Genomic DNA, 14204 nt, shown 5'->3' on the forward strand with positions numbered 1-14204 from the left:
ATCTGTCCATCCATCCATCCATCCATCTATCCATCTATCATCCATCCATCCATTCTTCCATCTTTCAATCCATCCGTCAAAATGTGTATGTCTGTTACCTATACATTTGTGTGTAGGTATATGTGTATACATGTAGGCATGCATGAATACTTGGGAATTTGACTGTGAAATCTGGCCCAGACAGAGTGTGGGTCTATGAATGTTTGAATATATATATGTGTCCATGTATAGCTGCCTATATAAATCATCTTAATTCATTTCCCTTACTTCCTCGCTAGTTCACAAAGATTTAAACAGTTTAGCTAGAGAGGCTTCTGGCTGATCACTAGAGAAAAGAGCACCAGCACTCCTCTCCCTTAACTCTCCACTGCTAAACAGTATGTTTTAATTGCCAGATACTAACACGTATTAAAGCACAATTAATAAAGAGTTAAGTTCTTAATATTGACCAGTAAAAGTTAAGTTTCTCTAGCACTTATTTAAACATAAAGAGTTAAATAAATCACAGAGAGTTATAATGGTTAGTAAAGCAAAGTGTTAAAGAAAAAATAAACAAGGTATTTTTTACCATAGAAAAAGCAAGAAAGTTTTAAGAATCTTTTAGAAATTATCAGCAAATCTTCAGTACAGAGAGAGAGCTAGGACAGAGACCATCAGTCTTTAAAGGAATGTCCAACTCTGTATCCTACTTTAAACACAAACTAGGCTGGGCAGGCTCCCATCAATTTGTCTTTCTGAACATGTGTTATCTCACTCAAAGGGATTGTTTCCAGGTCTATTCATTTACATGTTGATTTCAATTTTCTTAACACCAAAATTATATTATTAGGTGTAAATATACATTATATTTATTCATTCATTCTTACCCCATTGTGGACAATGTGACCTACCAAAAGACTAGCCTGGAAGCAGATGCACTGAGTAAATAGTGACCAACCTCTTTCTGATTGGATTTAAGTCCCACTGCACAAGATGAAACCCAAAATGGGACCATTACTGGGCCAGTCATTTGTGCTTCGATCTGTCATAGGCTTTAGTGGAGAACTTAATATAATTCTGTTAAGTTGACATAGTAGTAAGCCAATCCTTAATGACATTTTTGTTATACTTACAGACTAATGCATCTCCCAGTCCTCATCAGTCAAATTTCTATTTGCAATAGATGGAAATCAAAACAGACACCCACTGCTAGCCAAAGTGCAATAAACAAGAGACTCAATAATATGGAGCTATAAATGGGACTTCTGTTTAATACTTTGTCCTCTAAAGGATCAGAGATCATTGTGGAAGAGAAGAAAGAATAAGTGTTAAAATCAGAAATGATAACTGAGTAAGATAAAACAATGTCTTCTGGATATATCAAGACAGTCTATACACATGAGTTTGGAAAGCCAAGGTATTTTACTTCTCTTGTCCTTGGATATATTAAAGGTCACACCCTGTCCTAAGTAAATCAGAAGATGTTTTTGACAGCTTAGATTTTTCAAAACCTACTTTAATAAGGTTTCTCAAATGCTTTTCACTTCCTTTCTAGACCACAGTCCAATGGTAGGGGAGAAAATATGGCAAATATGTAAAGGAAATGTGGACCTGTTTCGAAGTAGTTCTTTGAGGTGATTCCAATCTTTGTTTGTGAGCATACTAGCCATCCAAGTCATTAGTGTCAAGATACCAACAGTCCAGTTCAAAAGTTTCACCAAAAACAGATCAGTAACAGTAGCATGACACTATTGAAACTGTTGGGCCTCTGCCAAAATGGCATGAGTAAGCAGGAGTGATCAGGACTAGCTTGAATGACAGGAGTTCTCCACTGTGCCTCTCAATGAAGTGAAGATCAGGGAAGATGAGAGACCGACATTCATTCGCCTGGTCCTATGGGCCTCTCTTCTGTCTCTCTCCACATATGATCCTGAACTCCCCTTCCTCCTTCCAATTCTGAGTCTCACCCAGTTTCCTCTATCTATCTGCCTCCTATGACTATTTTATTCTTGAGTGTCTTCCAATCCTCCATCCTCTTGAGGTTGCCTGTTTCCATTCTTTCTATTGGCTGTCAGGGCTTTATTTCTTTTACTACACACAATACCAGATAATGTTCCCCTCTTCCCCTTCCTTTCTCCTTTCTTACTCAGATCACTCTCTTCCTCCACCCTTGTGATTGCTTTCTTCTCCATCCAAAATGGAACTGAGGCATCCTCTCTTGGGCCCTTTAGCTTGTTGTTGATCTTTTTGAGTTCTGTGGATTGTATCTTGTTTATTCTCTACATTTTTGGGCTAATATCCTCGTATGAGTGAGTGCATACCATTCCTGTCCTTTTGGGTCTGAGGTACCTCACTCAGGATGACATTTTTTAGTTCCATCCATTTACCTGCAAAACTCAGGATGTCCGCATTCTTAATAGCTGAGTAATAATCCATTGTGTAAATGAACCACATTTTCTATATCCATTCTTCTGTCATGGAACATCTAGGGTGTTTTCAGCTTCTGGTTATCGCAAATAAGGCTGCTATGAAAATAGTAGAACATGTGCTCCTATGACATGATGAGGCATCTTTGAGGATTATTCCAAAGAATGGTATTTCAGAATTTTTAACTAGGTCTATTTTCAATTTTCTGAGGAACATATGTGGTCAAAGAAATGTGAATCAAAAGGACCCTGAGGTTCCACCTAATACCAGTTAGAATGGCTAAGATTGAAATCTGAGGTGAAAACACTTGTTGGCAAGGATTTGAAAAAAGAGGAACACTCCTCAATTGCTGATGGAATTGCAAACTGGTTCTACCACTTTGGAAATCAATTTGAGTTTTCTCAGAAAATTGGAAATACTTTTCATCTGATTTTGAAGTGTTATTTTTATTTATTGGTTCAGAATTTCATGCATTTATAAAATACACACACACACACACACCCCCTACTTCTTTCTTTTACTGAGTTTACTTTTAGTTACATTTTATTAGTATGAATGTACTGTGAAGGTCATATTAACTTCCAAACCTACTGTGGGTACTGAAGACACTGAGAAAGTCATCCTCTAGTTACTCTATACTGGATGATTTATTCCCTCATATCCTCCCATTAAGGCTAGGAATCCTGTTTATCTCTACTCTTAGTCAGTCTTCTGACATATAGAAAACTCCCCAGGCACTGGCTTCATGGAGTGAGAGGAAAAGATGAGAAGTTTGCAGAATCAGTAACACTTCCCAACACTTGGCAGCAAAGTTCTAAGATTTTGCAATTGGTTGTATTTTTTATGATAGATTTATTTTACTTTATTTTTATTGATATTTTTATTTATATTTCAAATGTTATTCTCTTCCCTGGTTTTCCTTCCATAAACCCCTATCCTATCCCCCTCCTTCTTCTTCTATAAGGGTGTTGCTTCTCCCCAGTCACCCCCGGCCCATTTGCTATTCCCATCCCTGATATTTCTCTAAACTGGGTGATCCAGCCTTGGCAAGACTAAGGGCTTCTCCTCCCATTAGTGCCCAACAAGGCCATCCTCTGCTACATATGCAGCTGGAGCCATGGGTCTGCCCATGTGGACTCTTTGAGTCATGGTTTAGTTTCTGGGAGCTCTGCTTTGTTGATATTGTTGTTCTTATGGATTTGCAAGACCCTGTAGCCACTTCAATTCTTTCTCTAACTTCCCCAATGGGGACTCCATTCTCCCTTCAGTGGTTGTCTCCTAGGATTTGCCTCTGTATTTGTCATGCTCTGGCTGAGCCTCTCATGAGACAGCTATATCAGGGTCCTGTCCACATGCACTTCTTGGTTTCATCAATATTGTCATTTTTTGGATAGATAGATATAGATATAGATATAGATATAGATATAGATATAGATATAGATATAGATATAGATAGATGATAGATATAGATATAGATATAGATATAGATATAGATTATATAGATATAGATATAGATATAGATATAGATATAGATATAGATATAGATATAGATATAGATATAGATATAGATATAGATATAGATGATATAGATGATATAGATGATATAGATGATATAGATGATATAGATATAGATATAGATATGCTAGGTGGGGCAGGTTCTGAATGGCCATTTCTTCAGTCTCTGCTCCAAACCTATTCTCCATATCTACTCCTATGAATATTTTTGTTCTCCCTTTTAAGAAGGACAGAAACATCTGCAGTTTGGTCATCCTTCATGAGCTTCATGTGGTCTGTGGATTGTTTCTTGGGTAATTTGAGCTTTTGAGCTAATAACCACCTATATCTGAATGTATACCATGTGTGTGTTTTGGAATTGGGTTACCTCAGTCAGGGCAATGTTTTCTAATTCCATTCATTTACCTATGCATTTCATGAATTCACTGTTTTGATAGCTGAGTAGAACTCCATTGTGTAGATTATCACAGTTCCTGTTACCATCGGGGTTCTTTCCAGCCCCTGACTATTAAAATTAGGGCTTCTATGAACACAGTGGAACATGTGTCTTTGTTGTATGTTGGAACATCATTTGGATATATGCCCAGGAGTCATATAGCTTGGTCCTCGGGTAGGACAATGTCCAATTTTCTGAGGAATCTCCAGACTGATTTTCAGAGTGTTTGTACCAGCTTACAATCCCACAAACTATGGAGAATTGTTTCTCTTTCTCCATATTCTCAGCATCTGTTGTCACCTGAGATTTTAACTTAGCCATTCTGAATGGTGCAAGGTGGTATCTCAGGGTTGTTTAGATTTGCATTTCCCTGATGAACAAGGATGTTAAACACTTCTTAGGTAATTTTCAGCCCTTCGCTATTCCTCAGCTGAGAATTCTTTGTTTAGCTCTGCACCTCATTTTCAATAGGGTTATTTGAATCCATCTTCTTGTGTTCTTTGTATATAATGGATATTAACCCTCTATAAGATGTAGGATTATAAAGATCTTTTCCCAATCTGTTGCATTCTGGTTTGTTTTTTTTTTTTTTGTTTTGTTTTTTTTTTGTTTTTTGTTTTTGTAATGACAGTGTCCTTTGCTTTACAGAATCTTTGCAGTTTTATGAGGTCCTAATTGCCTATTTTCAATCTTAGAGCATAAAGCTTTAGTGTTTTGCTCAGGAAATTTTCCTTAGTACCCATGGGGTCCAGACTCTTCCCTACTTTTCTTCTATTTCCTTGATTGTATCTGTATTTTTTTTAAGAGCTCCTTTGTTACGACCAGCCTCGACCAGCAAGGAAGACACGACCAGAGGAGATCTTCTTCAAGCAGTTTACTCAGGAACCTTGATACAATCTTCTACTACTACCCCGGGGAATGCCCTACATCAGCTTAAGTGCCCAACACCAACCAACTCCAACGTGCCATGTGGGTCATGCAGACAGGCTGTCACTATAAGGAACCTAGCAGGCCAGGTAGGCATAGCCAAATAAAGACTTGTTTACTACAAGAAGCGGTCACCTTCGAGAGGGTGGAAGGCAGAAACCAGCGCCACCTTTGAGGCGCAGCTCCCTACACTCCTTGATCCACTTGGAATTAAGCTATGAACAGGATGATAAGAATGGTCAATTGGCATTCTTCTACATGCTGACCTCCAGTTAAACCATCACCATTTGTTGAAAATGCTTTTTTCCTCTGGATTGATTTAGCTCCTTTGTCAAGATCAATATTTGGGTTCATTTCTGGGTCCTCAGTTCTGTTCCATTGATCTACCTGCCTATCTCTGTACCAATACAATGAACTTTTTCTCATTATTGCTCAGTAATACTGCTTGAGGTCAGGGAGGGTTATTCCACCAGAACTGCTATTATTGATAAGGATAGTTTTGGCTATCCTGGGTTTTTCGTTATTTCAAATGATTTTGCAAATTCTTCTTTCTAACTCTATGAAGAATTTACTTGGAATTTTGATGGGAATTGCATTGAATCTGAAGATTGCTTTTAGCAAAATGTCCATTTTCTTATATTAATACTGCCAATTAATGAGCATGGGAGATCTTTGCATCTTCTGAGATTTTCTTCAATTTCTCTTTCATATACTTGAAGTTCTTGTTTTCCAGATCTTTCACTTGCTTGGTTAGAGTGGCACAAAGGCAATTTATGTTATTTGTGACTATTGTGAAGGTGTCATTTCTTTAATGTCTTTCTTTGCCTGTTTATGACTTGAGTAGAGGAAGGCAACTGATTTGTTTAAATTAATTTTATATCCAGGCACTTGACTGAAGTTGTTTATCAGGTTTAGTAGTTCTCTGGTGGAACTTTTGCGGACACTTAACTATACTATCATACGTATCACCTGCAAATAGTGATATATTGAACGCTTCCTTTCCAATTTGTATCCCTTTGACCTCTGTTTATTGTCTGATTGCTCTAGCTATGACTTTAGTTAATATACTGAATAAATAGGGAGAGATTGGTCAGCCTTGGGTATTCCATGATTTTTACTGGGATTGCTTCAAGTTTCTTTCCATTCAATTTGAGATTGGCTACTGGTTTTTTATATATTGTTTTTTACTATGTTTAGGTATGGGCCTTGAAATCCTGATACTTCCAACTCTATTAATATGAAGGGGTGTTGAATTGTGTCAAATACTTTCTCAGAATTTAATAAGATGATCATGTGGTTCTTTTACTTTGAGTTTGTTTATATAGTGGAGTACTTTGATGAAATTCCGTATATTTAGCCATCCCTGGGATGAAGCCTACTTGATCAGGTTTAATGACCATTTTGATGTGTTCTTGGATTCCAATTTCAAGAATTTTATGGAGTATTTTTGTGTATTCATAAGGGAAAATGATCTGAAGTTCTGTTTCTTTGTTGGGTCTTTGTGTGCTTTAGATATAAGAGTAAATGTGTCTGCATGGAAGGAATTGTATAGTGTTCCTTATGGTAATTTTTTAAAATAATTTGGACAGTATTGGTATTAAGTCTTCTATGAAGGTCTGATAGAATTCTGCACTAAACCCATCTGGTCTTGGATTCTTTTTGGTTGGGAGACTTTTAATACCTGCTTCTATTTGTTTAGGAGTTATGTGGTTGTTTAGATGGTTTATCTGTTCCTGATTTAACTTTGGTACCTGGTATATGTCCAGAAAATTGTCCTTTTCCTCCACATTTTCCATGTTTTTTGAATATATGTTTTTGTAGTAGGATCTGGTGATATTTTGGTTTTCCTTGGATTCTCTTGTTATGTCTCCTTTTTTCCTGACTTTCATAATTTGGATACATTTTCTGTGCCTTCTGTTTATTCTGGCTAAGGGTTTGTATATTTTGTTGATTTTCTCAAAGAACCAGCTCCTGATTCTGTTGGTTCTTTGTTTAGTTCTTTTTGTTTCTATTGGTTGATTTCAGTCCTGAGTTTGATTATTTCCTTCTGACTAGTCCTCTATGTGTATTTGTTTCCTTTTGTTCTAAAGGTTTTAGGTATGCTGTCAGGCTACTAATGTATGATCTGTCCACTTTCTTTTTGGAGACACTCAGAGCTATTAGGTTTCCTCTTAGTCCTGTTATCATTGTGTCCTATAATTTTGGGCATGTACCTTCTTTTACATTAAATTTTAAAATGTGTTTATTCATTTCTTCCTTGACCAAGTTATCATTGAGTAGAATGTTTTTCAATTTGTATGCATTTGTGGGCTTTCTGTTGTTTTTGGTTGTTACTGAATGTGGGCCTCCATGCTGGAATTTTGCCAAGAAGATTTCTGGTCCAGCTAGCTTCTCAGGTCCAGATGAAAGGAAGAGAACTGGGGCAGGTGTGGTTCTGCCTCTGTTTCAGGTCACACTTATTGAGCAGGGGATTGTCTAGACAGCGAGGTGGGCAGGGTAGCTACTGCTGGTGATTTTGGGGAGAGACGATCTCTTTCGCAAGTGGCAGTGTTACAGCATTGAAGGCAGAAGCTCTCAGATGATGGAGTGATTCTTTGCGCACCTTTAATTCTGGGCAGGAATTAAGTGCGGTTTTTCGGTTGGGTCAGCTCATCTACATATTCAGGGTCATGGTCCTGTCTCTACAACTGATCTGCTTTAAGCCTATGTTACCTATGGTCACATCCTCACCTGTGGAGGAGGGGCTTGGGACATTGTGGTACCTGACTTGGTCTGTCTCAAACCTCTCTATTGAGATTTGTTGTGGCTGCTGCTAGTGAGACCCTAATCTGGGAGACTGGGGATGTGCCTGCCATTCTTATTAGGGTTTCCTGGGATTCGACCTGTCTCAAACAGGAATCAGTCTACCTTTCACAATTCGCCACCCCATAAATTCAGACGCGTCTTAGTCTGTGATGATGTGAATGGATGCATGAACAAGGTATATGCATGAATAGGCCATCAATTTTAAGAGTGAGGCTGAACCCAGCTCTGTTGATTCTTTCCAGTCTTTCTTCTTTGGTTAACATGGCATCTTGGCTCTCATGAGTTACATTTGGTTGCCCTGCCTTCCTGACATTGTCAAACACCCCCCCACCTCTGCTGTTCTCTTCTACATTCACTTTCACCTTGTTCTTCCCAACTCACAGCTAGAGTTGTGATTTTAATTTTTTCAAATACGAATTTGAATGATAGTTTTTAAATGCTTTAATATCTCTTGTAGCTCACCAAACACCAGGGATTGTAGAAAGGATACTATACATGGATTGGGGAGAGGAGTGGACCTGTTTAGAAAGGTTCTTTAGATCAACTCCCATCTGTATTGTCTGGAAATCAGCAGTTCAGTTCAATGGTCAGCAGAAGCAGCTTAGTCCACTTCGAAACACCTCATGGATTCACCAGTAATCTAGCATTCTCTTCTATAAGGTTTAGTATATTGAGTTTGATATTGAGGCATTTGATCCACTTTGACTAGTGTATTGTGTAGGGTGAGAAATGTGGATCTATTTTCATTTTTTAATAAGAAGATTTACAATTAGAGCAGTAGCATTTCTTGCAAATATTCTCTTTTTTTCCATTGCATCGTTTGGGCTTTCTTTGTCAAACATCCAGAGTCCATAGGCGTGTGGGCTTAGTTCTGTTTCCTCACTTAAATTTCATTGATCTGCCTATTTTTATGTGAATATCATGTGGTTTTTATAATTATTTCTCTGTAGGAAAGGTGGAGAACAGGTATGATGATACCCCCAGAAGTTCTTCTATCAAAAAAAATTGTTTTAGCTATCCCAGTTTTTTGCTTTTTTTGTTAGTTTTTAATTTTACATTTCAAATATTATTTCCTTTCCTTGTTTGCTGGACATAAGAACCTACCTCATCCCCCTCCACTTCTTCTATAAGGGTGTTCCCATCCCCATTCCCTTCCCCTTCCTGTCCCCATGACATTCCCCTACACCTGGGTGTCCAGCCTTGGCAGGACCAAGAGCTTCTCCTTCCATTCCTGCCTAACAAGGCCATCCTCAGCTATATATGACATTGGAGCCATAGGTCAGTCCATGTATAGTCTTTGGGTAGTGGTTTATTCCCTGGGAACTCTGATTGGTTGGCTTTCTTGTTCTTATGGGATTGCAAGCCCCTACAGTTCTTCCAATCCTTTCTTTAATTACTCCAATAGGGATCTCATTCTCAGTTCAATGGTTTGCTGCTAGCATTCACCTCTGTATATGACATGCCCTGCCTGTGTCTGTCAGGATACAGCTATATCAGGCTCTTGTCAGCATGCATTTATTAGCTTTATCAATCTTGTGCAGTTTTGGGATATATATATATATATATATATATATATATATATATATATATATATATGCTGTATACCCATATGAGGTAGGCTCTGTTTTTTTTAAAATGAAGATGTTAATTTATTTAAAAGCTTGCAAAACATTTGTGTTGGAATATTTTTCTGGCCACAAGGGTTTTGGATCTTTCCTATCTTGGAATATACTTAGAAAGCTCTGTCTTGGGGTTGGGGATTTAGCTCCGTGGTAGAGCGCTTGCCTAGCAAGCACAAGGTCCTGGGTTCGGTCCCCAGCTCCGAATAAAAAAAAAGAAAGAAAGAAAGCTCTGTCTTTGGACAGATAACAGAGTAAAAAACCCACAGTCCTTTCTTTAAAGAAAGAGGGAAAAATGAGATGGAAGGAACTATTCAAACTTTGTCTTCTTTCCTTGTGGATTGAAGTCTCCCCCTTCTCCTCTGCCACCTCAGCAGCCTTTTCTGCCTCCAAGTCTTCCTCTGCCTCAACCTTGACCAACAAAGCCACCTCCTACCGTAGGTTTGGCCCAGTCAAAGATAACTTTCTTTCCATCAATTTCTCCATCTTCCATAGCCTCCTTGGCAGCTTTGACATCTTCTTCAGTATGAAAATCTAGAAAACCGAGCAATTTAGAAAAAGTAGTTTCCAAATCAGTGACTATTCTTGTGTGAACAAAGACCTCAAATGATTCTTTCTAAGATCTCTTCAGTGGTATCCTCAAACAGATCTTTGACAGAGTTTTGGATTGCTGAATTCTTGAATTAAGATATCCCCTGGGTCCTTGCAACTCCAGCCTGATTGCTCTGCCCTGAATTTTCACTTAATTACAAGAATTTCAGGCTCCTTTAGCATCTTCACATAAGCAAATTCTATAAATTTTAGATTTGCCATGTGAGTTCTGGGCACTTTAATAGAAATTGCTTTCTGAAATACTTCCTTAAGAGTTTCTTCTGTTGCACTGTAGGAAGTTACTTAAAATAAAAGTCTCTGATTCACCACTCGAAGTGCTATTCTTTGCAGTTCTTTCTTGCCTTTGTCCTTTCTCTCCAGTGTAGTAGAGTGAAACAGGTCATCCTTCAATTTCTGCCCCCCGATTTTCTTCCAAGTTTTTCTCTACATCTGCCTCAGCCTTAAATTCAATGCACACAGTTCTTTCACTTTGCCCATCCTGGCTGAGTAATCTGTTCTCCATGGCATCCTCGCACACTTCTTTTAGTTCGTCCTCGGTGATGTTGAAAGAGAGGTTTTTGGCCAAAAATGTTCTTGCAGCTTTAACTTTCTTACTATCTCTTCCTTTTGTTTTTTCTAGTTCAATGTCATTACCAAACACTTTTAAACCAGTGAGATCCAAAGACTTTTCTAGGTCTTCAACAGACTCAAAGTTCACATAATCGAACTTCATATTTGTACCATTTCTAATATCCACAAGAACAAGGACATTTTTAGTAAAAAGTTCACATATGGCAACTTTTAATTCAGCAACAGACTTGTTTGGATTAAGGTTTCCAATGAACAGACTGAAAGGTGTAGTTGGTTCTGAGCCTCTTACATTTTGTTTTTTGGCTTCAGGGCATCTGTCTGGTCTATCCTTCTTCCATTTTGCAGGTGCTAATTTATCAGGTTTTTCCTCGTCTTCATCTCCCTCCTCAACTTCCTCATATTCCTCCTCTTCATCATCATCTTCTTCTTCATCTTTTTTTTTATTAACTTGAGTATTTCTTATATACATTTCGAGTGTTATTCCCTTTCCCGGTTTCCGGGCAAACATCCCCCTCCCCCCTCCCCTTCCTTATGGGTGTTCCCCTCCCAACCCTCCCCCCATTGCCGCCCTCCCCCCATAGACTAGTTCACTGGGGGTTCAGTCTTAGCAGGACCCAGGGCTTCCCCTTCCATTGGTGCTCTTACTAGGATATTCATTGCTACCTATGGGGTCAGAGTCCAGGGTCAGTCCATGTATAGTCTTTAGGTAGTGGCTTAGTCCCTGGAAGCTCTGGTTGCTTGGCATTGTTGTACTTTTGGGGTCTTGAGCCCCTTCAAGCTCTTCCAGTTCTTTCTCTGATTCCTTCAATAGGGGACCTATTCTCAAATAGTGGTTTGCTGCTGGCATTCGCCTCTGTATTTGCTGTATTCTGGCTGTGTCTCTCAGGAGCGATCTACATCCGGCTCCTGTCGGTCTGCACTTCTTTGCTTCATCCATCTTGTCTAATTGGGTGGCTGTATATGTGGGGCAGGCTCTGAATGGGTGTTCCTTCAGTCTCTGTTTTAATCTTTGCCTCTCCCTTCCCTGCCAAGGGTATTCTTTTTCCTCATTTAAAGAAGGAGTGAAGCATTCACATTTTGATCATCCATCTTGAGTTTCGTTTGTTCTAGGGATCTAGGGTAATTCAAGCATTTGGGCTAATAGCCACTTATCAATGAGTGCATACCATGTATGTCTTTCTGTGATTGGGTTAGCTCACTCAGGATGATATTTTCCAGTTCCAACCATTTGCCTACGAATTTCATAAACTCGTTGTTTTTGATAGCTGAGTAATATTCCATTGTGTAGATGTACCACATTTTCTGTATCCATTCCTCTGTTGAAGGGCATCTGGGTTCTTTCCAGTTTCTGGCTATTATAAATAAGGCTGCGATGAACATAGTGGAGCACGTGTCTCTTTTATATGTTGAGGCATCTTTTGGGTATATGCCCAAGAGAGGTATAGCTGGATCCTCAGGCAGTTCAATGTCCAATTTTCTGAGGAACCTCCAGACTGATTTTCAGAATGGTTTTACCAGTCTGCAATCCCACCAACAATGGAGGAGTGTTCCTCTTTCTCCACATCCTTGCCAGCATCTGCTGTCACCTGAGTTTTTTATCTTAGCCAATCGCACTGGTGTGAGGTGAAATCTCAGGGTTGTTTTGATTTGCATTTCCCTTATGACTAAAGATGTTGAACATTTCTTAAGGTGTTTCTCAGCCATTCGGCATTCCTCAGCTGTGAATTCTTTGTTTAGCTCTGAACCCCATTTTTTAATAGGGTTATTTGTTTCCCTGCGGTCTAACTTCTTGAGTTCTTTGTATATTTTGGATATAAGGCCTCTATCTGTTGTAGGATTGGTAAAGATCTTTTCCCAATCTGTTGGTTGCCGTTTTGTCCTAACCACAGTGTCCTTTGCCTTACAGAAGCTTTGCAGTTTTATGAGATCCCATTTGTCGATTCTTGATCTTAGAGCATAAGCCATTGGTGTTTTGTTCAGGAAATTTTTTCCAGTGCCCATGTGTTCAAGATGTTTCCCTAGTTTTTCTTCTATTAGTTTCAGTGTGTCAGGTTTGATGTGGAGGTCCTTGATCCACTTGGACTTAAGCTTTGTACAGGGTGATAAGCATGGATCGATCTGCATTCTTCTACATGTTGCCCTCCAGTTGAACCAGCACCATTTGCTGAAAATGCTATCTTTTTTCCATTGGATGGTTTTGGCTTCTTTGTCAAAATCAAGTGACCATAGGTGTGTGGGTTCATTTCTGGGTCTTCAATTCTATTCCATTGGTCTGTCTGTCTGTCGCTGTACCAAAACCATGCAGTTTTTATCACTATTGCTCTGTAATACTGCTTGAGTTCAGGGATAGTGATTCCCCCTGAAGTCCTTTTATTGTTGAGGATAGCTTTAGCTATCCTGGGTTTTTTGTTATTCCAGAAGAATTTGCAAATTGTTCTGTCTAACTCTTTGAAGAATTGGATTGGTATTTTGATGGGGATTGCATTGAATCTGTAGATTGCTTTTGGTAAAATGGCCATTTTTACTATATTAATCCTGCCAATCCATGAGCATGGGAGATCTTTCCATCTTCTGAGGTCTTCCTCAACTTCTTTCTTCAGTGTCTTGAAGTTCTTATTGTACAGATCTTTTACTTGCTTGGTTAAAGTCAGACCGAGGTACTTTATATTATTTGGGTCTATTATGAAGGGTGTCGTTTCCCTAATTTCTTTCTCGGCTTGTTTTTCTTTTGTATAGAGGAAGGCAACTGATTTATTTGAGTTAATTTTATACCCAGCCACTTTGCTGAAGTTGTTTATCAGCTTTAGTAGTTCTCTGGTGGAACTTTTGGGATCACTTAAATATACTATCATGTCATCTGCAAATAGTGATATTTTGACCTCTTCTTTTCCGATCTGTATCCCTTTGATCTCCTTTTGTTGTCTGATTGCTCTGGCTAGAACTTCAAGAACTATATTGAATAAGTAGGGAGAGAGTGGGTAGCTTTGTCTAGTCCCTGATTTTAGTGGGATTGCTTCAAGTTTCTCTCCATTTAGTTTAATGTTAGCAACTGGTTTGCTGTATATGGCTTTTACTATGTTTAGGTATGGGCCTTGAATTCCTATTCTTTCCAGGACTTTTATCATGAAGGGGTGTTGAATTTTGTCAAATGCTTTCTCAGCATCTAATGAAATGATCATGTGGTTCTGTTCTTTCAGTTTGTTTATATAATGGATCACGTTGATGGTTTTCCGTATATTAAACCATCCCTGCATGCCTGGGATGAAGCCTACTTGATCATGGTGGATGATTGTTTTGATGTGCTCTTGAATTCG

The 14204-nt window shown here is 38.7% G+C and overlaps 1 pseudogene; it reads right to left on the minus strand.

The window, feature by feature from the left end:
* Positions 1-10018: 10018 nt before the first annotated feature.
* Positions 10019-14204, minus strand: part of Ncl-ps3 (nucleolin, pseudogene 3) — a 421287-nt pseudogene continuing 417101 nt past the window's right edge.

This window comes from Rattus norvegicus, chromosome 1, assembly GCF_021556685.1.
Source record: "Rattus norvegicus strain SHRSP/BbbUtx chromosome 1, alternate assembly SHRSP_T2T, whole genome shotgun sequence".
NCBI classification, from domain to species: domain Eukaryota; kingdom Metazoa; phylum Chordata; class Mammalia; order Rodentia; family Muridae; genus Rattus; species Rattus norvegicus.